Source organism: Hemitrygon akajei, chromosome 11, assembly GCF_048418815.1.
Source record: "Hemitrygon akajei chromosome 11, sHemAka1.3, whole genome shotgun sequence".
Taxonomy (NCBI): Eukaryota; Metazoa; Chordata; class Chondrichthyes; order Myliobatiformes; family Dasyatidae; genus Hemitrygon; species Hemitrygon akajei.
Genome location: NC_133134.1, coordinates 41,703,593 through 41,728,683, shown reverse-complemented (window position 1 = coordinate 41,728,683; position 25,091 = coordinate 41,703,593). Strand labels below are relative to the sequence as shown.

The 25,091-nt window shown below is 42.4% G+C and overlaps 1 protein-coding gene across 2 annotated transcripts in view; it reads right to left on the bottom strand.

Moving 5' to 3' along the window:
• LOC140735527 (uncharacterized) overlaps positions 1–25,091 on the bottom strand; it is a 119,935-nt gene that overhangs the window by 85,999 nt on the left and 8,845 nt on the right. The window contains exon 2 of one of the 2 annotated variants that reach the window (XM_073060707.1): positions 19,805–19,888. The gene's annotated coding sequence lies outside the window, so the exon portion shown is untranslated. Of the gene's footprint in view, positions 1–19,241; positions 19,352–19,804; positions 19,889–25,091 lie in introns of those variants that run through there. The other variant, XM_073060709.1, reaches the window with a different exon arrangement.

The window sequence follows — 25,091 nt, the reverse complement described above, 5'->3', positions numbered from 1 at the left end:
ATTAGAAACCCACTGTCAGTATGTTTGGATGTGGCCCAAGTGTGGAGAGAGAGACACTGAAGTGGGTCGATAGTTCACAGACTTTAATACAAACAGGATTTTAAGGGAAAAGAAAATAAATACTAGGCCAAACGGGGCCTTTAACAAATGGAAAACTAGATGTCAACATCATGGCTGAAAGAAATATCTAAATATAAAACGAATACTGCTAGTCTTCTGCATCAGTAGACTCGACAGTCCCATTTCTCAGGTGAGGCTGAATGTAAGCAGGCAGCAAAATGTTGCTGTACTTTGCTCAAGCCTCCACAAGCGCTACAACGAAAAGAAGAGAGTTAAATACCGCCATAATGAAATAGTAATTAGCTAACACGTGCATATTCACAAGTGCAATTGCGGAAACTGCTGCTTGCTGGGGCAAGTAGATCCTCAGCTGTCCATGGTGGTGACAAGTCCCCCTCCCTAGGCACAGTCCCTGACGTGACACAGACCTGTTCCCACTGGAAATCCTGGAGGAGCAACTTGTCCAGGATGTCCTTTACCTGATCCAAGAATGTTCTTAAGGACTATACCCTTCCCAATCCACAAGGGACTGGACCTTATCACATACCCAGCAAGATGGCAGGAGGTGCCGCACAGTATAGACTATGGAACCATTTACCAAGCAGGGAAGAGGGGAAGATGGGGTGACTGGGACCAGGGGCGAGGTAATAACCAGCTTAAGCTGGGAAACATACTGGGACAATCTTCATCGATGCTAGTAGATGCAATCTATACAAGACCTTGTTGACCGATGTTTCCACTACAAATGGCCCCATGCAGCATGGAGCCAATTTACGGCTCTCGACTTTCAGGGGAAGATCCCTTGATGCCAACCAGACCTCCTCTTCTGGTTTGGAAGGGCTCACCTGTCGACGGAGCCGATCAGCCTGCCGGGCATGTTGTTTCTGGGCACACAGCAGAGAAGCCCTGGCTGGTCTCCGGGTGTGCTTGTAGCACCAGATCAGCTGTTCAGCCGTAGGAACTCCTACGTCAATCTCCCGGTCAGGGAAGAGCGGCGGCTAGAATCCTTCCTGGCATTCAAGGGGGGACAGATCCATGGAGGACTACTGGAGGTTACTGTGAGCAATCTCTACCCAAACCAATGTGGGGTTGGAAGAGGTAAGGTAGTGCTGGGTTGTCTCCAACTAGGGGTGGAAACCAGAAGAGATACTGGCTGAGGCTCCTGTAAGAGAGCAGAAAGACTTCCAGAAACGGGAACAGAACTGTGGTCCACGATCAGACAGTATGGTTTGAGGGAGCCTGAACACATGTTGAACCATGAGCATGGTATGGGCTTAAGGAGGGCAATGAAGAGGGCAGCCTTGGAAAATTAATCTATAACAACCAAAATCCACTGAAAGGGGCAATGGGGACAGGCAGCATACATAGCAGACCCTTAGGATGCTGGTGTCTTGATCTGTGCATAGGTGGGACAGCCAGATAAAAAGTCATTGACATCCTGGGACATAGATGGCCACCAAAATTGTCTCTATTAACTTCTGGATCCATTAACATCCCAGAAGTCCAGCCAGATGGGAAGAGTGACCCCATTCCAACACTTTGAAGCGCATTGCAGCAGGGACAAACAGTCGGTTCGGAGGTCCCCCATCAGGGCCTGGGTCCGACTGTTGAGCAGCCCTCACCTCCATCTCTATTCCCAGATCACCGGAGCATCAATGCATGAGTGAAGAAGGATGGGCTTTGGATTGGCATTGTCCTCAGATCCATCAAACTGCTAGGAAAGAGTGTCGGCCTTGGCATTCTTGCTGCTGGAACGATAGGTGAGGATGAAATTAAACTGGGTGAAGAAGAGAGCCCAATGAGCTTGATGAGAATTCAGTCTCATTGCCTCCTGAATGTAGGAAAGGTTCTTGTGATCTGTCCAAACCAGGAAAAGATGCTCTGTCCCCTCCAGCCTGAGTCACTATTCCTCCAGGGCCCTGAAGTTCCTGGTTCCCAACTTCATAATTACTCTCAGCTAGAGTCAAGCAGCAGGAAAGAGAGGCACAAGGATGCAGTTGGCTATCCACAGATGAATGCTGAGAGAGGACAGCTCCAATACCAACACCAGGTGCATCCACCTCGACTATGAATGGTCGTGATGGGCTTGGGTGTTGCAGCACCGGAGCAGTAGTGAAATGTCACCTTAACTCCAAAAATGCTTGGTTGGCATCGTCCAATGGAATCCTGCAGAGGTCTTCCTGCTGAGTGCAATAACTAGAGCCGCGATAAAGCCAAAATTGGCGACAAAAGTTTGCAAACCACATGAAGCGCCATACCTGTTTGACTGTCGATGGTTTGGGCCATTCTTCAACTGTCTGAACATTACAAGGGTCCATTTGAACACTGGATGGGGTAAGTACAGTATATAGCCCAAAAAATGACACCTGGTCTTTACAGAGCTCACATTTCTTGGGCTTGAGGTACATGTTATTTTCATGGAGCTATCTGAGAACCCTCTGGACATGCTGGACGTGTTCATGATGAGAGTGGGAATTGATAAGGATGTGGTCTAAATACACAAAAACAAACTGGTTCAACATGCATGTTGTTAACTAAGGACTGGAAAACAGTAGGGGCATTGACCAGACCAAAGCACAGCACAAGGTACTTTGGAGGTGTTGAAAGCTGTCTTCCACTCATCCCCTTATCTCATACAAACCAGATTATAAGCATTGTGCAGATCAATTTTGGAAAAAATGGCTGCTCCCTGAAGATGTTCAAATACAGACCCCAGCAAGGGAAGAGGGTAGTGTTTCTTCACAGTAATGTTGTTCAGGGGCCGATAATCGGTGCAAGGACAGAGCTTCCCATCTACTTTGCTCACAAAAAGAAGCCCGCTCCTGCCGGCAAGGTTGATGGATGGATAAACCTCATGGCCAATGCCTCTTTGATGTATTCTTCCATGGCCACTGTTTCAGGATGAGAGAGGGAAAAGAGCCAGCCCCAGGGAGGGCTAGTGCCAGGCAGGATGTCTGTGGCATAGTTGTATGGCCGGTGTGGGAGCAGGGAGGTGGCCTTTCTTTTACTGAAAACCTCAAGGAGATCCGCATATTCAGTCGGAATCCCAGACAGGTCCACATCCTTAGCTGACACGGGGGGAGGGGTGGGGGGGAGATTCATGGAATAGAGCTTGAGCTAGACCCAGACAGGTAGACAGGCATGCTGGTCCCCATTCTTGGAGTGCTTTAAGAGACCAGTCAGTCGTGGGTTATATTGAGATTACAGGGGAGAAGAGACCAAACACCCCTGACAGTTAAGTCGAATCAACCAGATAGAAGGAGAGTTCTTCAATATGGTTGCTTTCAAGCACAACTTTGAGGGGTTCTGTGCTAAAATGGATCTGACCAGTGCCTGGAGATCAACTATCCAGGGCCTTGATGTTGATCTTTTCTCTTACGTCCTGAATCAGAACTCCCCAACTTTGAGCTAGAGAGATGTCCATGAGATTCCCAGCTGCACTGAAGTTGATAAATGCTTTAAGTTCATGGGTTCGAGACCCCCACGACAAGGAAGCTGCGAGCATAACACAACTAGGGAAGCTGATTGCAGAGAGAACTGACACATCAGGATTTCCCTCCCTGCTGAAGGGTATCCTCTATAACTGGATGCTTGGCACATGCCACCAGAAATGTCCTAGATCACCGCAACAGAGGCAGGGACCTGTTCTCTTGCGCCACTCTCATTCTTCCTGAGACAGGGTGCAGGGTGATGAGGGAAGGGGCGAGGAAAGATAGTAGTCAGATAGTGTGTAGGAAGCTTCAGGCATTCTTACCCTGCACCACTTAGTTACCCAGTGGTCAACTCAGATCATCCATACTATCCTGCTCTTCACAGACAGCGATCTCATGCTAGACCCCTGAATTCAGTCCACACTAAAAGGCAGTGATGAGCGATCTCTCATTCCATCCCGACTCTACTGCAAGTGTGCGGAATTTGACTGCGTAGGTCCTCACCGTCCCTCTGCCTTGGTGCAAGTCCAGGAGTCAGTGGACAGCCTCCTGAACCCATACTGGAAGGTTAAAAACCCTCCTTAACTCTGCAATGAAATGTCAGAATGACTGGACTGTGGGGTATCCTTGCTCCCATAAAGCATTGAACAGGCTGAGTGAAGAGATTGACCGTGTACGTCAGTTTTCGTGCATCATGATCAAGACAACCAGGCTGGGCTTGGAATATCAGATCGTGTTGGGTAACAATATTTCTGCAGCCACCGGGATCACCAGAGTATCTGCTTGGTGGTGGAATATTCGGTTTCTTGTATGGCCCTGGGAGTTTGTGGTGGCCCGAACACAGGAGTCTGCGAGAGTGGGAGCATTAGGGGCAGGGGTTGTTGGGGCAGCAGTAAAGGAGGACCCACAAGATGCTGGGGGTGGGCTGAATTGCATTGGCGAGAATGCTAATGGCTGTCAGCTAACACTGGCAGTCTGCAGCAAGTTCGTAATTGGTGGCTGTGAGAGTGGAAATCACAGCCATCTCCTTTATTACCCAAATTCCTTCTCTCAGCCACTTTCCCTCCAGCCAGAACAGAAGGAAAAAGTTTCTCAGATCCTTGTTCTCCTTCCACTCTACCAGATTCCCTATGTAGATCAACTTCTGTACAATCCTCCACCAGCAGCAGGATTCCACCACCAGATACTGTCCTTTCAATAATCTAAAAGGGCCAATCCTTTGGGATACTGGCAATTCCATCTCCTCTAATCACTTTTCTTTTCAAACAGTTGCTTCAGGAATTACGAAGTGATTATAAGCCTGATTCTGATTTTGGAGTGACAGTAGGCAGCACCAGCTGAAGAGCTAACACAGGCAAAAAGTGCTGGACTCTACACTGAATTAGTATAAATGGCTAAACAGAGCTTTGGACTTTTTTTTTAAGGTAGTGTTGAGTAAAATCTCACATTGGCTGAGCTAAACATTCCTCTGTGTTGGGTAAGTGTACTAGAATGGAGGATGGCCCTTAACAAAGAAAAGAAATTGAAGGTTAAGAACCTAAAAATGTTTAGTCTGTGGATTGGATCATAGACGAGAACGATGGGTCAAATATTGAAGGCAATTGAGAAAGGCTTTCTGCATCTGGCCCAAGAAAGTGCACTGTGAGGTAATTTTGGATAATGGGAGCCACCAGTCCCTCCCAAGCATCCCAAATAGGTGATGCTTGATGCGTTTATTGGTTACTGTAAATTACTCCTCGTGTGGATGGGTGGGGGGTGAGGAGTATTCATAGACACACAGGATAGAGAATTGTTTACTTGGAAATATGGGAGAATGGGGGTTGATCGGCTTGCACTGAGAGCTAGCCTAAGTCTCAGTCGTCGGAATGGCCTACAATATTGTGAGAAAATATGAAATATTAACCTGAATAATAAGTATCGAGGACAATAATGAAAGAGCAGCAACATAGAATGACCTTGAAGCTGACAGGCAGTGGAAAATGAAAGATTGAGGTGTTTTTTTGAAGGGGTGAGAGATGTCAGTTTTTTATATGTGATGACTATGGAAATTTAATGAGTAATAAATGTGTCTGGGTTTTAGTATGTCTCATAAATCCTTTCTCTCATACAAATATGTGGACTCCCTTGATCCAACTAAAACATTAACACATCTCAGGTTTTCAACTCTAATTTCTGCATTACTACTTAAAATGGAAATTTTGTATTCCACTTAGTGTTTAATCCCGGAAACATCCGCATGAAATCAAATTGTCTTATCTTAATCCAGTTTGTGAGATATTGCTGTATTGTACTATTGTCATAGACTATTGTACTTTTCCCTCAAATAAGTACTTCAGTGATGTTAAAGCACCCTATAATCCATGAAGATCATGCAAGTTTTACTTTATCTAATTGAAAATTATCCTTTACTCAACTATTATAAGCCTCTTACAGTTCAAACTGAACAAAACGCAATCTATTTTATCTCACAGGTCCTTAAAAGATGGTTGGTGATGCTTAAGTAACCTTACTGTAAATCTGTTGCTTATAGATGCCAATTCAAAGTTCACAATGAATGCTGATGAGAGAAAGAAAACACAAATATTTTAACAATAAGGGAACTATCAGGGCAGTAACCTAGAATAAAACATTGATAAAAGTACAATCCAGATGGGAACAACAGTTCAACTGTCTATGTAACCAAACTAGTCCATGCATTATTTAACAAATATGGGTTCACAAATCTATTTACCACCCTTTGTTCACTTTCTCTCAATACTTTGTTCTTAACTTCTCAGAGTCTTTTCTAAATGAAAATCTGTTCAAACTAGTGTTGAAAATTTTGAATAATGTGGTCCCCATAGTTGTTTGGAAAAGTAAAGTCCATATTTCTTCTGAGCAGCCTAGTTCTAATGGTTTTATGTTCCTATTCTGGATTCCTCCACTAAATAAATTGCTTTCTTTGTATTTAACCTAGTAAGTCCCATTATCATTTTATATACCTCCTAAACAGCTCTCTCAAAACTACTAAACTCGGAAATATATACAGTGGATTCTGGTTAATTGCTTCTTTGGTTAATCAGGATAACTTACTTGGGGCAACTCTTAAAAGACCAAAAGCTAATCGAGAAAATATCTGGGAATCACTTTGTTTATTTGGGACACTATACCGCTTAATTGAGGTCCAAGAAGAGAAAGAAGGAACACGAGTCATAGAACAATACAGTATAGAAACAGGCCATTTGGCCCGTCAAGTATGTGCCGAACCATTAATATGTCTAGTCCCATCAAACTGTATTTGGAACATAGCCCACCATATCCCTCTCATCTATGTACTTATCTAAATCTCTTGTAAATGTTGAAGTCGACCCCGCATCCACTATTTGTGTTGGCAACTCTGTCCACATTCTCACCACCTTCTGTTTGAAGACATTTCCCTTCATGTTCCCCTTAAACATTTCACCTTTTGTCCTTAACCCATGACCTCTAGTTGTGGTCTCACCCAAACCTGGTGAAAAAAACCTGCTTGCATTTATGCTATCTCTTCCCCCTCATAATTTTGTATACTTCTATGACATCTCCCCACAATATTCAACGCTCTAGGAATAAAGTCCTAACCTATTCAACCTTTCCCTATAACTCAGGTCCTCAAGTCCCAGCAACATCCTAGTAATTTTTTTCTGCACTCTTTCAATCTTATTTATATCTTTCCTGAAGGTAGGTGACAAAAACTGTGCACAATAATCCACATTATTCCTCAACAATGTCTTACACAATTTCAACTCCTGTATTCAGTACATTGATTCATGAAGGCCAATGTGCCAAAAGCTTTCTTTAAGATCCTATCTACCTATGACACCACTTTCAAATATTATGGTCTGTATTTCCCAGATCCCTCTGTTCTACTGCACTCATTTGTTCTCTACCACTCCTGGTGTAAGACCTACTCTGGTTGGTCCTCCCAAAGGACAACACCTCACACTTGTCTGCATTAAATTCCATCTGCCCATTTCCCAGCTGCTCCAGATACCGCTGCAAGCTTTGATAGTCTTCCTCACTGTCCACCACAGCCCTAAACTTGGTGTCATCTGCAAATTTGCCAATCCAGTTTACTACATTATCATCCAGATAACTGATATACAGTAGATGACAAACAACAATGGACCCAGCATGGATCCTTGTGGCATACCACTAGTCACAGGCTTCCAGTCGGATAGGCGACCATCTCCAATCACTCTCTGACTTCTTTCATGAAGCCAATATCTCATCCAATTTACTGTCTCAACTTGAATGCCAAGTGTTTGAACAGTCTTAACTAAGCTCTCATTTGGGACTTTATCAAATGCCTTGTCCAAGTAGACAACATCCATTACCTTGCCTTCATCAACTTTCCTGATAACTTCCTAGAAAAGCTCTATAAGATTGATAGACATGACTTACATTGCACAAAACCATTTTGCCCATCACTATTCAGTCCCTGTCTATCCAAATACTTATAAATCTGGTCCCTTAGAATACCTTCCAATAACTTTCTCACTATTGACATCGGGTTCATCAGCCTATAATTTCCTGGCTTATTCTTGGAGCCTTTCTTAAACAACAGAGCAACATTAGCTATCCTCCAATCTTCCGGTGCTTTACTCATGGCTAAGGATTTTTTAAATGTCCTTGATAGGGCCTTTGCAATTTCTGCACTTGCCTCCTACAGGATCCGAGGAAACACCTTGTCGGGCCCTAAGGGTTATCCACCCCAATTTGCCTCAGGACAGCAAACACCTCCTCCTCTGTAATCTGTATGGGGTCCATGACCTTGCTGCTGAATTTCTATGCACCCTGTGTCCATCTCCTGAGTAAATACAGGTGCAAAAAATCCATTTAAGATCTCCCCCATCTCTTTTGGCTCCACACATAGATTATCACTTTGATCTTCCAGAGGACTAATTTGTTGCTTGCTATCCTTTTGTCCTGAATATATCTGGAGAAGTCCTTAGGATTCTCCTTCACCTTGTCTGCTAGAATAACCTCATGTCTTATTTTAGTCCTGATATCCTCCTTAAGTGTTCTCTTGCATTTCTTATCCTCAAGTATCTCATTTGTACCTACTATGCACTTCCTTCTTTTTCTTAACCATGACCTCAGTATCTCTTGAAAACCAAGGGTCTATTACTCTGTTGTCCTTGTCTTTATTCTGACAGGAACATACCAACTCTGCACTCTCAAAATTTCACGTTTGAAGGCCTCCCACTTACCAAGTACACCTTTGCCAGAAAACAACCTGTCCCAATCCACACTTGCCAAGTTCTTTCTGATACTATCAAAACTGGCCTTTCTAAAATGTAGAATCTCAACCTGAGGACCAGACCTATCCATTTCCATAAATGCTCTGAAACTAATGGCATTATGAGCACTAGATGCAAAGTTTTGTCACCTGCCCTGTCTCATTCCCTAATAGGAGATCTAGAATCACACTCTCTCGAGTTGGGACTTCTACATACTGATAAAGGAAACTTTCTTGAACACATTTGACAAACTCTGTCCCATCCAGCCCCTTTACAGTACAGGAGTCCTAGTCAATATGTGGAAAGTTAAAACCACCTACTATCACAACCTTATGTTGCTTGCAACAGTCTGCGATCTCTCTAGAAATTTGCTCCTTTAAACCCCGAGGGCAATTGGGTGGATAGTTAAAATATAATCCCATTAGTGTGGTAATACCATTGTTTTTCCTCAGTTATACCCATAACGTCTCACTAGACAAGCTCTCCAGTCTGTCCTTTCTGAGCACTGCCATGACATTCTCTCTGACTAGTAACGCCTCCTCTCTTCCTTTGATTGATCCCATTCTATCACGTCTAAAACAACGGGACCCCAGAACATTGAGCTGCCAGTTCTGCCCCTCCTGCAACCAAGCCTCACTAATGGCAACAATATCATATTTCCACATGCTGATCCATGCCCTAAGCTCATCCACCTTTCTTACAATACTCATTGCATTGAGATATATGCAGCTCAGAACATTAGTGCCACAATGCTCAACCTTTTGATTCCTGACCTTGCATGTAGGCTTAGTGACATCTTTCTCCAGAACCTGTTCTGCCTGTTTTATTATATTAGCACCAGTAACATGGCACTGTCTTACATAAACATGCACCCTGCACTTTATGTCCACCTGTCAATCTTCAGGTCATGCCACTCAGGGGCTTGTGATAATTTTATTTTGTGACTCTATGTGCTGGATCGTAACTATATGTGCTGTGTGTGATTATGTGTATTGTAATTTGCTCCTTGTCTCCAGAGGAACACTATTTTGTTTAGCTGTATACATGTGTATGGCTGAGTGACTATTGTTATGATCCCAGCCCCCTCCTTTGTGAGAATCGCAAGAGCCCTAGTGAAGCCCTAGTCAATGACCCAAGAGAAGAGAAAGATACGTGCGGTGTCCCTCGATTCACGGCAAGGCAAAAGCTGGCGACTGTGGTCATTGTCACGTGGAGACACCTTTGTGAATTGGGAACTGTACTACGTGTATACCCTCAGGGCAACGTGGGTGGAGAGATGGAGAGAGATTGCATCATCCCAACCTGATTGACATCTGAGACCCCGTGAGTTCAGATAAAAGAGGGGTTGTAAAGACGGCCCCCCCAGACGCACCAGAAGACACGCTAGAAATCCTGTGACAGCGTTTAATAGTGACAGCCGGTGGGGGGATTCGTGTGCGTCTTTTCCTTGCCTGGGATTGGCGACCTCACCACGGAAGAACGGCTTTAGCTACAGGAGAGGCCACAAGTGAGCGGCCATTCCCCAACGAGACTCCGACGGATCGAACTCATAAAGGTTGGAAAAACCCGCAGGGTAACTGTTTCATTCTATACCTATCTCTCTCTCTCTCCAACAAAGTGCACCACCGCGACACCCAAAAGACAGCAGCTGGTGGAACTGCGGTGACCTCGAGAGACTTTTTACATTGGACAATACATATTACCCCTAGACAACGATAGAGCTTATTTCTTATTGATTATTACTATACCTGCGCTTTAGATTGAGTATTGATGACGTATGTTATCTGAATGTTTGTATTAACCTTATTTTTGTGCCCCTTTATAAAAACTTCTAAAAAATAGTGCCATCAGACTTCAACGGACCTCTCTATCTTTGCTGGTAAGTGATCCAGTTATGGGATACGTAACACTATAAACTTGAACCTGATCTTGAACAAAGTCTATGTGAACAGATCTTTGGCAAATCTTTTTTCCTTTCAGTACAAAACAACCATATCCAGGTTTATCACTCCAGTGAACTGACTGACTCTTTCTTATTACAATAATGGAAATTTTTAATTTCCCCACAACTTAATTTATAATTGGTGAAGACCCTGAGATAATTTATTATTCACTGACAGTATCTATGAAAGAGCAGTATTTATTTCCCAGTATTTATCATAGTAGATCCTGAAATTTCTTGTATCGGCTTTAACTTCAAGACTCTTAACACAGAAACCCCAATGCATCCTTCACAGTGCCTCTGTTTCTTATCTGTTCTGACATGGGTCAGAGATTAGCTTGCCTCCGGACTTGCTGCAGTGACATTTGTATTTCTGTGACATCCGCATTGAACACGAGCAGAAATGGGCAGCAAGCAGACAAAACACTGTATTCTAGAGAAAGTGAAAGGAGCCACTCTTATTTTAATTGACTCATCCACACACGTAAGCTTAATTCTTGGAATTCTCTTTTGTTTCCAGGAACAGCTCTGCTGAGAGGGCATTCTGCTCCCACTTAAACTATAGTTTGAATACATAGTGGAGAAGTTGACAGAAATAAGTGAAGAAAAATAAACTAATAAAATATGAACAAGAGAAAATCTGCAGATGCTGGAAAGCCAAGCAACAAGCACAAAAAGTTGGAGGAACTCAGCAGGCCAGGCAAATCTATGTAAAAGAGTCAACGGTTTGGGCTGGTACTAGTAATGATAGTAGATTCTGAAATTGTTAATAAATTGTTGTTAGTAAATTCAGCAGAAAAATATAATAACAGAAAAAGAATCAAAAATGTTGAAAATGGAAATATCTAAAATTGTTAAAGGTATAATGTAAAAAGCCTATTAAAATATAACTGATCATAGTATTAAATGTCTTGAGGGCAATATTTCTGCTCAACTTATAAATATTATAATATTTTGATATCACCAATGAAATTTTCAATTGCTCTTTTTTTATGTACAGTATCCTATTGTTCCCACCTCCATGGATACATTTAGAAGGAGGAGGGCTGAAGGAGACACTTTCATTCGCTTCAAGACATGTTTCAATAGAACTGCCAAGGGAGGTTTGACTAAGACTGATCCAGTGAGATTATTCAGAAAGATGTGTTGAGAAAACTGCATCAAAACCAAAGAGGAACTCAAGGCAATTCAGATCATTTAGTTAATAGCAGTCAAAATCATGGCTTATAAAATAACAGGCTGATGATTTATGCAACACACCCAAAATGCTGAAGGAACTCAGCAGGTCAGACAATATCCATGAAGGGGAACACACAGTCAATGTTTCAGGCTGATATCCTTCATCAGGACTATTCATCATGAGCCCTGATGAAGGGTCTCAGTTTGAATGGGTGGCTGCTTTGCAGAATACCTTTGTTCCATCTGCAGGAGAAACCCTGAGCTTTGGCCCCCAAAATTTTAGTCCTTTTTTATTCTTTCTAACTCCAAATCAACTTTACCAGTTCTCCATCTCATCCTTAATCAAGCTAGTTTCCCACCTTCCTTAGCCTTTTAATGATGATTTATGTTCATTTTCAAACTTTTCTAGAGCCAAGAAACTTAATTCGTTGTCACGGTTGTTATGTGGGACAGGCAGCAGCCAATTTGTGCACAGCGAGCTCTGCAGAAGGCAGAGACCGAGAAGTTAATTTGTTTTAGTACTATGTGAGAACACATTAAAAAAGACAATGAAGAGAATTCCCCTGCACCTCTGAGATAGTGCTCTGGGAAATTTCAGATTACTTGAAAGTGCAGGAGAGGCATTCATTTAATGTCCTTTGTAAAAATGGCCGCTCCTCCTTCCTGAATGTTGACTAAATTATCAGCTTAGATTCTTGTGCTCAGGATTTGGAGTGACATCTGGACCAATAATCATCTGACTGAGTCACAGCAATGTCTGCAACTATCTCCTTGATATAATCCAGAGAATTTTATCCAATCCTGTATTTTTCAAGTCAATATTTCTTTATTCATTTAACTCTTTCATTTATTGGGATCAGAGGGAATGAAGAAATTCTTGGTGCCTGAATTTTAGAGTGATACATCAATTTGTCTGAATGGATCAACTTTCACAATTTCCACCACCTTTACTGAACTTCCCATCCTGATGTGGCCATTCTCTTCACAACTTGCTTACGTTTATTTATATTTACACCAATTAACTCACCCTCTCATGTCACTTTTCCATGCAACCATAAAAGTTGAAACACTTGCTCTTTTATTACATCCTATTTCACCATCCAAGGACCCAAGCAGTTCTTTCAGAGGAAACAATGATTCACTTGGACTTTTTCCAGTCTAATGTATTGAATGTGATGTCTTCTACATCACAGGAAACAAAAACTAGTTGGATGACAGCTTTACAGAATACTGCTGTTCAATGTGCAGGGGCAACTTTAATTCTGCATCCTACAGAGATCCAATGAGGTCCAAAGTAAGCTTCAGGAGTGGAGTGGATCACATCTTCTAATTGGACAGGCAGAAGCCTTCAGGACTGAATATTGAATTCAACAGTTTCACACAACTTCTTTCTGTTCCTCGGTTTGTTCTATCTAACCTGGCCAGTTCTGCTGTAAAGTTATCTATCCATAACATTAACTCTGATTTTGCCTACTCCACAAACACTGCCTGGCATTTCCAGCATCATCCTATTGTTTATAGAAACCCCAGCAACTTGTATTTCACTGCGTTTGCATGCCCCTTGCTTGTTTTCTCAATCCTTAAATGTCCTTAGCTTTGTACTCAGTGAAATCTTTTCAGCAGTGCTGTTCTTAGCCTAAGAAAAATATCTTCTTTGCCCTATACATCCCTCCTCACTACCCTCCAGTCTTAAAACTAACCAGTTTTTCTCTTTCTCGGTTCTGATGGAAGACCTTCAACCTGAAACATTAACTAGATTTCTCTTTCCACAGATATTATTTCACCTACTAAGTATTTCTAGCATTCTCTGGTTTTATTTCTGAAGTCATCTTAATTTAGAGCAGGGGTTCCCAGTCTTTTTTATGCCATGGACCCCTACCATTAACTGAGGGGTCCTGGACACCAGTTTGGGAACACCTGACTTGGACTTTCTTTCTCCACAGATGCTGCCCGATCTCCAAGGTATTTCCAGCACTGTTTTGGTAACTATGTTTTGCTTTTTAAAGTTCCAGCCTAGCGTTTTATTTATTATTAACTAGTCAGCTGTGAAAGTTTTGTATCAACTGGATAATCTAACCTGCCACTGACACTCCCTTTGTTTATCCTCCCCAAATGGTACTTTTTCTCTCCGTGGAATGCTGCCCTGTTGATAAGTTACAACAGGTTCTGTTTTCATTTCAGAATTCCAGTATATACAGATTTTTGAATATCAGTTGGGTTATTATTTTCTGCTTTTAGCACTGACTAATGCTTAAAAGCTATTGCAAGCAACACACACAAAATGCTGAGGACCTCAGCAGGCCAGGCAGCATCTATGGAAAAGAGTACAGCTGATGTTTCAGGCTGAGTCCCTTTGTCAGGACTGGAAAAATAAAAGATGAGGAGTCAGAGTAAGAAGGTGGGTGGAGGGGAGGAAGAAGGTGATAGGTGAAATTGGGAGGGGAGGGAAGGGTGAAGTAAAGAGCTGGGAAATTGATTAGTGAAAGAGATACAGGGCTGTAGAAGGGCGAGTCTGATAGGAGAGGACAGAAGACCATGAAAGAAAGAAAAGGGGGGAGGAGCAGCAGAGGGAGATAAGGTGAGAGAGGGAAATGGGAATGGGAAATGGTGACGGGGAGGAGGGGATTTACTGAAAGTTTGAGAAATTGATGTTCATGCCATCAGGTTGGAGTTTGCTCTGTCAGAATATAAGGTGTTGCTCCTCCAACCTGAGTGTGGCCTCATGACAGTAGAGGAGGGCATGGACTGACATGTCAAAATGAGAATGAGAAGTGGAATTAAAGCAACACACACAAAATGCTGGTGGAATGCAGCAGGCCAGGCAGCACTTATCCTAGTGGCCACACATTTTAATTCCACGTCCCATTCCCATTCTGATATGTCTATCCATGGCCTCCTCTACTGTCAAGATGAAGCCACACTCAGGTTGGAGGAACAACACCTTATATTCCATCTGGGTAGCCTCCAACCTCCCTGCCCATCACTTTTTGCCTGTTCTCCATCTCCCTCTGGTGCTCCCCTCCCCCTTTCTTTCTCCCTAGGCCTCCCGCCCATGATCCTTTCCCTTCTCCAGCTCTGTATCCCTTTTGCCAATCACCTTTCCAGCTCTTAGCTTCACCCCACCCCCTCCGGTCTTCTCCTATCATTTTGGATTTCCCCCTCCCCCCACTACTTTCAAATCTTTTACTATCCTTTCTTTCAGTTAGTCCTGACGAAGGGTCTCGGCCCGAAACGTCGACAGTACTTCTTCCTATAGATTCTGCCTGGCCTGCTGTGTTCCACCAGCATTTTGTGTGTGTTGCTTGAATTTCCAGCATCTGCAGATTTCCTCGTGTTTGCGTAGTGGAATTAAAATGGATGGCCATTGGGAGATCCAGCCTTTTCTGGTGGACAGAGCGTAGGTGCTCGGTGAAGTGGTCTCCCAATCTACTTTGGGTCTCACTGATAAACAGGAGGTCACACTGGGAGCACCGGACACAGTATATGACCCCAACAGACTCACAGGTACAGTGTCACCTCACCTGGAAGGACTGTTTGGGGCCCTGAATGGTAGTGAGGGAGGAGCTGTAACACTTGCTCCACTTGCAAGGATAAATGATAGGAGGGAGATCAGTGGAGAGGACAAATGGACAAGGACGACCCTGCGGAAAGCAGAAAGTTGGGGGGTGGGGGGGGGAGGGAAAGATGTGTTTGGTGGTGGGATCCCATTGGAAATGGTGGAAGTTCCAGAGAATTATGTGCTGGATGCGGAGGCTGGTGGGATGGTCAGTGAGGACAAGAAGAACCCTATCCCGGGTAGGGTGGCGGGAGGATGGGTGAGATCAGATGTGTGCGAAATGGAAGAGATGAAGTTGAGGGCAGTGTTGATGGTGGAGGAAGCAAAGTCCCTTTCTTTGAAGAAGGACATCTCATTTGTTCTGGAATGAAAAGCCTCATCCTAAGAGCAGATGTGGCGGAGATGGAAGAATTGAGTGAAGGGGATGGTATTTTTACAAGTAACAGGGTGGGAAGAGATATAGTCCAGGTAGCTGTGAGAGTCAGTGGGTTTATAATAGACATCAGTAGATAAGCTGCATCCAGAGAAAGAGACAGAGAAATCAAGAAAGGGGAGGGAGAAACTTCACCTCTCTCCCCGCCCCTCCCCAGTTTCGCCTATCTCCTTGTGTTTCTTCCTCCCCTCTCCCAGCTTCTTACTCTGACTCCTTATCTTTCTCCTCCAGTCCTGATGAAGGGTCTCAGCCCGAAACGTCGACTGTACTCTTTTCTATGGATGCCTGGCCTGCTGAGTTCCTCCAGCATTTTGTGAGTGTTACTTAGATTCCCAGCATCTGAAGGTTTTCTCTTTGTTTGTGATTGGACTGCAAAGCTATTTACTTATTTTTTTCAAAACAATTTATAAAATTTCAGACCTGATACCCAGTGTGTATAAAGCTTAAGAGTGTTATGCATATTGGTTGTTTGTCAGTCTTTGCTTTTGCATGTTGGTTGTTATTTGTTGTCAGTCTATGTTATGTATAGTTTTCATAACTTACTTTGTATGTTCCTGTAAATGCCTGCAAGAAAATGAATCTCAAGGAAGTACATGGTGACATACACCGACTTTGATAATAAGTTTACTTTGAACATTCATTCAACTGTATATGTCAAAGTAACAAAGGGATAAATGACACACTATACTGAATTTGCAGCAAAAGAGCTTTCATCAGCTCTGCCAATCTTGAACACTTAAATAAAATGCATAATTAGATTCATTTTATGTAGGTTTTATATTTTGTTCTTAAGTACCATTATGAAATGGCAAAATACAGTTCCTGCAATTGTGCTAATGACTACATTGTGGCTCTGATCTGTGCTTCACTTGGGTATAAGATGACTCACTTACTAATATGCTGTCCCCTGTCCCTCCCATTGGTTTTCGTGGCCAATCTATGACTGGAAATCCCTATGAGAGACCCATGACAGCGAACACACCTCCCTCAACTGTACAGCATGCATTAAGTGCTTTAATTGTTATTCAGAATTTAGAACATGATGTTTCCTTAGTAACAGTGAATTTTATGAGAAAATAGACATATGACATTTCATTAAAAAAAATAAATTTTGTGTTTTTCTGGAATACGAGATCGAGATCACTAAAGAAAATTTCTTGCAAGCAAGCCTTCCTTCAGAATATTACCCCATACTGAGGCTTTGATTAATACTGTTATTGTATGCTGTATTTCTCAGAAAAGGGCTACAGATAATTGGTATATGAACGTCTGCACCTTATTTTCTGCGTAACATAAAGTGTTTTATTTTACTTTATAATGATTGTTTGACTTCAAAAAGTAATGTGCTCAGAATGTCGTTCAACATTCCGTACGGGTAAACTCTAACACTACTGGCGACCCCCAATGATTGTTATCCTTGTTTGACATGCTCTTGGATCAATCCAATAATTGTGTTCCAACTAACTGAAGAAATGTATTTGATCCTTTATTAGCAACAGCAAGACAAACAATCTTGAAGTGATGTAATGAAGCATAATTAAATGAAATTAAGTAGTCAACTAAAGATATGACACCTCTTGGTCCCCAGTTCTAAACTAAACTGCCAAGAGCAAAGCCCAAATACGTACCTAAACACTACACTTTAACCACTCCCCCACCCACGTGACTGACTACCATAATAAACGCACAACACAGAATACAATGCAGATAGAAAACAGATGCATCAAATCTTCAATGTCAAACTTTTGTTTTACAAAGCCAGCAACACTTGGAGGGAGCTATCATGCAAAACAATATGTGTCAGAATTTTCTTTTCCCCACTTCTTCCCCAATCCAAGATCCATTTTTCAATTCTCTCCCTGCCTGACCACGATTCAAGAATTTGATCTCTCTCCAACACCTTGCCCGAACTTACCCAATCTTTAGCTGCAAGCACTATAGCCCAGAATAGGGGCATTCAAAGTTCAAAGTAAATATTGTCAAACTACAGTATATATATGTCACTGTATACAACTCCAAGATTCATTTTCTTGCAGACAATCACAGTAATTACAACAAACACAATAGAATCTGTGAAAGACCACTCTCAAAAACAACCAAAGTTACAAAAAAACTATGCATAAACAAAATAAAAGAGAAAAAAAGAAATAATAATCATATATTATTATGTTATATCTCAACAATGTTATATTACCACAATATGCAGGAAAACTTGAAACATTTGAAGAACTACACACAATAACATTAACAGCAGTGCACAGCAATGGCTCAAAAACAGAGACATTCATTAATAGAAACCCAAAACTGAGTAATGAAATGAGGACACCCAAATGGCAAAAGAGATTAAGAAACAAAATTGAAACCCTAAATACAGAAATAGCCCACCTAATGGAGTATTAAAAGGACAACCTGAGGAAGAAAGTTAAGAGAAAAGCTAAGGAAATATAAGGTCTATAACAAGTTACGATCAACCTAACATAGCATTGCAGACAACACACACAAAATGCTGAAGCCATGACATGAACATTGACTTCTCTAACTTCCATTAATGCCCCTCCTCCCCTTCTTTCCCCATCCCTGACATATTTAGTTGTTTGGTTTTTTTTTCTCTCTCTCTGCCCATCACCCTGCCTGTTCTCCATCTCCCTCTGGTGCTCCCCCCCCTTTCTTTCTCCCGAGGCCTCCCATCCCATGATCCTTTCCCTTCTCCAGCTCTGTATCACTTTCACCAATCACCTTTCCAGCTCTTAGCTTCATCCCACCCCCTCCGGTCTTCTCCTATCATTTAGCATTTCCCCCTCCCCCCACTACTTTCAAATCTCTTAGTATCTCTCCTTCCAGTTAGTCCCGACGAAGGGTCTCGGCCCGAAACATCGACAGTGCTTCTCCTTGTAGATGCTGCCTAGCCTGCTGTGTTCCACCAGCATTTTGTGTGTGTTGTTTGAATTTCCAGCATCTGCAGATTTCCTCGAGATAGCATTGTAGAATTTATTGCTGTGCCACAACAGAGACTAGGTGCATACAAAGACAGACGAAATAGATACATGAAATGCATCAGACAAAGTAAACAGAATTATCAGTTTGGGAACTATGAAAAAGTTTTATACAGATTTTGAAAGGAAGCAGGTTTGTGGGTTCGGTAAGTGAAACAGCAGATGCTGATTGCAGATAAGTACAACAACTGTTTATTCACAAGCAAGCAATGAAACACTTTGCTCACATGTAAGTCAAACAAGCACTCTTCCAAGTCACCCAATCTACTACAATCGATACACGTGTTAAATCCATCCATGATAAAACAAGATAAAACAAGCAATAAACAATGACTTAACTAGGTGTGCACCTGATGCATGAACCCCTCCCCTTATTAACTGCAACACACCTTCCAGTGCAGTCTGGAGAGAGCTCAGGGTCAAGAGAGCCACTCACACACGTGTGTTCATCTTTATACCTGAAGACCAGAAGCCGTATCGCAGCATGTGTCCTGGGACCAGAAACTGGTGCCTCATGTCATGGGAGCTAACCAATAGGAAGTCGGCTACATACCTGCAGCATGGACATTAATCAGTACGGTGGAAACAACTTTCAGAACAATTTCTGATCAGCAAATAAATTAAATTTCCATATTACAACGGGATAATAAATGAACATTGAAACTAAATTCCATGCACCAAAATGTCAGCAACCCTGGCACAGAATTACCACCAAGCACAATGATAACGAGCCTTTGGTCTAATATCTGGTCAAACAGGGTGACCCACAATCAAGAAGCAAACTGGATTGTGGAGGAAAAAGAATACATTCACACAGCTAAAGACATGATAACACCTGAAGTTACAATGGATATGTTAAAAACAGTTCTAAAGAATACCCACAATTGAAAAAGTACCAGCCAAAGTACCATGAGATAATATTCATAGTTACAGGGATAAGAAATGTACTTGCCTTCATCCGTACCTATTGGTCACAAAAATCCTGAAAAAGTGCCCAGATGTTTGAAAATAACAGAAGGTAAAATATTTCTGTTACCTAAAGGAGAGATCATAAATGATCCATCAAAATATCATCCTGTAACTTGTTTACAAACTATATATAAAATCAGAATCAGGTTTATTATCACCAGCAAGTGTTGTGAAGTTTGTTAACCTAGTGGCAGCAGTTCAATGCAATACATAATATAGAAGATAAAAGCAAAGCAAAATAGAAATAATCATTAATAAATAAGTAAATCAATTACAGTATATGTATATTGTATAGATTAAAAATCATGCAAAAAGCAGAAATAATATATATTTAAAAAGTGAGGTCGTGTTCACAGGTTCAATGTCCATTTAGGAATCGGATGGTGGGGGAAGAAGCTGTTCTTGAATCGCTGAGTGTGTGCCTTTAGGCTTCTGTACTTCCTACCTGATGGCAATAGTGAGGAATTGGCATGCCCTGGGTGCTGGAGGTCCTCAATAAAGGACAAACACGAGGAAATCTGCAGATGCTGGGAATTCAAACAACAACACACACAAAATGCTGGTAGAACACAGCAGGCTAGGCAGCATCTATAGGGAGAAGCGATGTTGACGTTTCGGGCCGAGACCCTTCGTCAGGACTAACTGAAAGGAAAGATAGTAAGAGATTTGTAAGTAGAGGGGGGAGGGGAAATGCGAAATGATAGGAGAAGACCAGAGGGGGTGGGATGAAGCTAAGAGCTGGAAAGGTGATTGGCGAAAGTGATACAGAGCTGGAGAAGGGAAAGGATCATGGGAAGGGAGGCCTCAGGAGAAAGAAAGGGGGGGGGGGGGGGAAGCACCAGAGGGAGATGGAGAACAGGCAAACAACTAAATATGTCAGGGATGGGTTAAGAAGGGGAGGAGGGGCATTAACGGAAGTTAGAGAAGTCAATGTTCATGCCATCAGGTTGGTGGCTACCCAGCCGGTATATAAGGTGTTGTTCCTCCAACCTGAGTTTGGATTCATTTTGACAATAGAGGAGGCCATGGATAGACATATCAGAATGGGAATGGGACGTGGAATTAAAATGTGTGGCCACTGGGAGATCCTGCTTTTTCTGGCGGACCGAGCATAGGTGTTCAGCAAAACAGTCTCCCAGTCTGCGTCGGGTCTCGCCAATATATAAAAGGCCACACCGGGAGCACCGGATGCAGTATACCACACCAGCCGACTCACAGGTGAAGTGTCGCCTCACCTGGAAGGACTGTCTGGGGCCCTGAGTGGTGGTGAGGGAGGAAGTGTAAGGGCAGGTGTAGCACTTGTTCCGTTTACAAGGATAAGTGCCAGGAGGGAGATTGGTGGGAAGGGATGGGGGGTCAAATGGACAAGGGAGTCGCATAGGGAGCGATCCCTGCAAAAAGCAGAAAGGGGGGGGAGGGAAAGATGTGCTGGGTAGTGGGATCCCGTTGGAGGTGGTGGAAGTTACGGAGAATTATATGTTGGACCTGGAGGCTGGTGGGGTGGTAGGTAAGGACAAGGGGAACCCTATCCCGAGTGGGGTGGCAGGTGGATGGGGTAAGGGCAGATGTGCAGGAAATGGGAGAGATGCGTTTGAGAACGCTGGGACATTGCCTTTCTGAGACACCGGTACTTGAAAAAGTCCTGGGTACTTTGTAGGCTAGTACCCAAGATGGAGCTGACTAGATTTACAACCCTCTGCAGCTTCATTCGGTCCTGTGCAGTAGCCACCCCCTCCCCCCATACCAGATAGTGACGCAGCCTGTCGGAATGCTCTCCACTGTACATTCATATAAGTTTTTGAGTGTTTTGTTGACATACCAAATCTCTTCAAACTTCTAATGAAGTATAGCCATTGTTTTGCCTTCTTTATAACTGCATCAATATTTTGGGACTAGGTTAGGTCCTCAGAGATCTTGACACCTAGGAACTTGAAACTGCTCACTCGCTCCACTTCTGATCCCTCGATGAGGATTGGTATGTTTTCCTTCGTTTTACCCTTCTGGAAGTCCACAATCAGCTCTTTCGTCTTACTGACACTGAGTGCCAGGTTGTTGCTGCAGCACCATTCCATTAGTTGGCATATCTCACTCCCGTACGCCCTCTTGTCACCACCTGAGATTCTACCAACAATGGTTGTATCATCAGCAAATTTACAGATGGTATCTGAGCTATGCCTAGCCACACAGTCATGTGTATACAGAGAGTAGAGCAGTGGGCTAAGCACACACCCCTGAGGTGCACCAGTGTTGATTGTTGGCAAGAAGGATATGTTATCACCAATCCACACAGATTGTAGTCTTCCTGTTAGGAAGTCAATTGTAGAGGGAGGTACAGAGGCCCAGGTTCTGCAACTTCTCAGTCAGGATTGTGGGAATGATGGTATTAAATGCTGAGCTATAGTCGATGAACAACATCCTGACGTAGGTGTTTGTATTGTCAGGTGATCTAAGGCCGTGTGAAGAGCTGCTGAGATTGCATCTACCATGACCAACCTCTCAAAGCATTTCATCACTGTAGATGTAAGAGCTACTGGGCGATAGTCATTAAGGCAGCTCACGTTATTCAAAATTGTAGCATCATGTATCTCACAACTAATCACCACTCACTTGAATAACCACAATATACTTACAGCAGAGCAGACAGGATGCCATAAGGGTATGAAGGGACGTAAAGAACAACCGATAATAGATTCTGTAATTCTAAATCAAGCCCAGCTTTAAAGCAGAAACCTTTCATGTTGTTGTAATTGACTACCAGAAAGCATTTGATTTTGTCCCACACTTATGGTTAATAGAAGTTCTTTACACATGTAAACTACACCCAATACTTGAGAAATTACTGCAACATCTGATGAAGCACTGGTGTACTAAAATCACTCTATTTATTAACAACCAAAAAAGAATAACCACCATTATCAAAATAAACCAAGGCATTTTCCAGGTGATTCTCTAAGCCCTCTATGGTTTTGACTAGCTTTAAACCTGCTCTCTAGTGAACCCGACTAAGATAGGGTATTAAATCAGAAACAACCAATGAATGATAACTTGACACACTCCTACACGCAGGAGGGAGGGGAGCTGGGAGAGACTTTGGGGTTCTTATGTTTAACTGTCATTCATTCTTTGGGGCTCTTCTCTGTTTTAGTGGATGTTTGTGAAGAAAAAGCATTTCAGGATGTACATTGTACTGTATACATTTCTCTGACATTAAATTGTACCTTTAAACCTTTGAACCTTCTACACTTGGACAATTTGAAATTATACGTTCCTTCATCAATAAAGCTAAACTAATTAATTTAAATCATAAAACTAGCTGCTAAACATATAAATTTGAACTTTGAACACGAGAAATGCAGAACATTAAACATAACGAAAGGTGCAATAGAGCTAAAATACAAAACAGAGCAGCAGGGTACAATACAACTGGTGGATACATGTGAAACATATAAATATCTGGGATATCAAAAAGCAAAGAAAATAGATGTGACAAAGGAAAAGCTTTCGACAGAACTTACTTCAAGAAAATCTGCCAAACGGAGCTCAATAGCAAAAATATAACAAGGGCAATAAACACCTTCCTTATACCTATTTTAATACAAGATGCTGGTAGAACGCAGCAGGTCAGGCAGCATCTATAGGGAGAAGTGAGACCCTTCGTCAGGACGGGTCTCAGCCCGAAATGTCGACAGTGCTCCTCCCTATAGATGCTGCCTGACCTGCTGCATTCCACCAGCATTTTTTAATGTGTTCTTTCGGCATAATATCTTGGTCTGAAATTGATCTGGAAAATGTACAAAGAAAAGGAATTGAGAAAACACCTTTTAGAAAACACTATGTACACTTGAACGTGCTTATATTGACATTACCTAGGACAGAAGGGGGAAGAGGAATAACAGACATAAAATTTACACTGCAGTCAGATAAAACTTCTAAGAATATATTCTCATCAACAAAAACAGGACTCAGTACTCCATGCAAGCATACACAATTCTGATAAGTACACACTATTAAACTAAATGAAAGGACAGCCAAAAAAATGAAGGAATTATAACTATAGAAGAAAAAGTTAAACAATGGAAGAGCATGATCCTCCATGGAAGACATCCCCACGATCTGAGCAGACTAGATGACAAGGAAGCGTTGAATGCCTGCCTCAGAGATGGAGAGGTTTTCCTAGAGGCAGAGGGATTCCTGGTGGCAATACAGGACCAAATGTTTAACACAGAGAATGCTCAAAACTACATAATAAAAGACCAACAAATTCAAGAGGATTAAATACAGAAAATGCCAAGAGAAACCACATCACAAGATCCTGCAGCAGTTTTTTTAAAAAAATTTTTTATTAGTTTTTCAAAACATTTTACAAATTAAAAACCCCAAATCCCAATGAGGAGCATTAATACAGTGCAAAATTAAGCATACAATAACAATATGCTACAAAGGAAGAGAATTTAACAAAAAAGCACCTAAATTAAAGACAAGTAAGCTTAGTGTCCTCCCCAAGCCCCACAGCACAAGATAAAAAACAACAACTCCAGACCGACCACAACACAGTATAAAGAGTATAGGTCAGGACAGTCAAACTCCCAGACTGTGAATACACTTAGCAACAGAGGATAATAATGCCTACTACCAGAAAAAAAAGGGAGCTGAAAGCAAGGGAGAAAAAAAGGGAGCTGAAAGAAAAAAAAACCCTAGTAAAGAGGAAGGTTATGAAAGTACTCGATAAAAGGTCCCCAGACCTTATGGAACTTTAGATCCGAATTAAGAACTGAATAATGAATTTTTTCGAGGTCCAAGCAGGCCATAATGTCATTAAGCCATTGCGCATGAGTGGGCGGGGCAACATCTCTCCATCTAAGGAGGATCAAGCGTCTAGCCAGGAGAGAGGCAAAGGATAGTATTCGGCATTTGGTCGGACCCAGACATAAATGCGTCTCACCCCAAAAACCGAACAGAGCAATTAAGGGTTCTAGGTGCTGATTCAGATTACCCGATAATGTAGTGAAGACATCTTTCCAGAATTTCTCCAAGCTAGGACAGAACCAGTACATGTGGATGAGAGAGGCCTCGCCCCTCTTGCATTTATCAAAGATCGGACTAATGCCAGGGTAGAATCGAGATAGTTTAGATTTAGACATATGGGCTCTATGAACAATCTTAAACTGTAAAAGGCAATGGCGAGCACAAAGAGAGGTTGAGTTAACCGATTTGAGAACTGAGTCCCAGCTCTCCTCAGATAAGGAGATATTTAAATCCTGCTCCCAGGC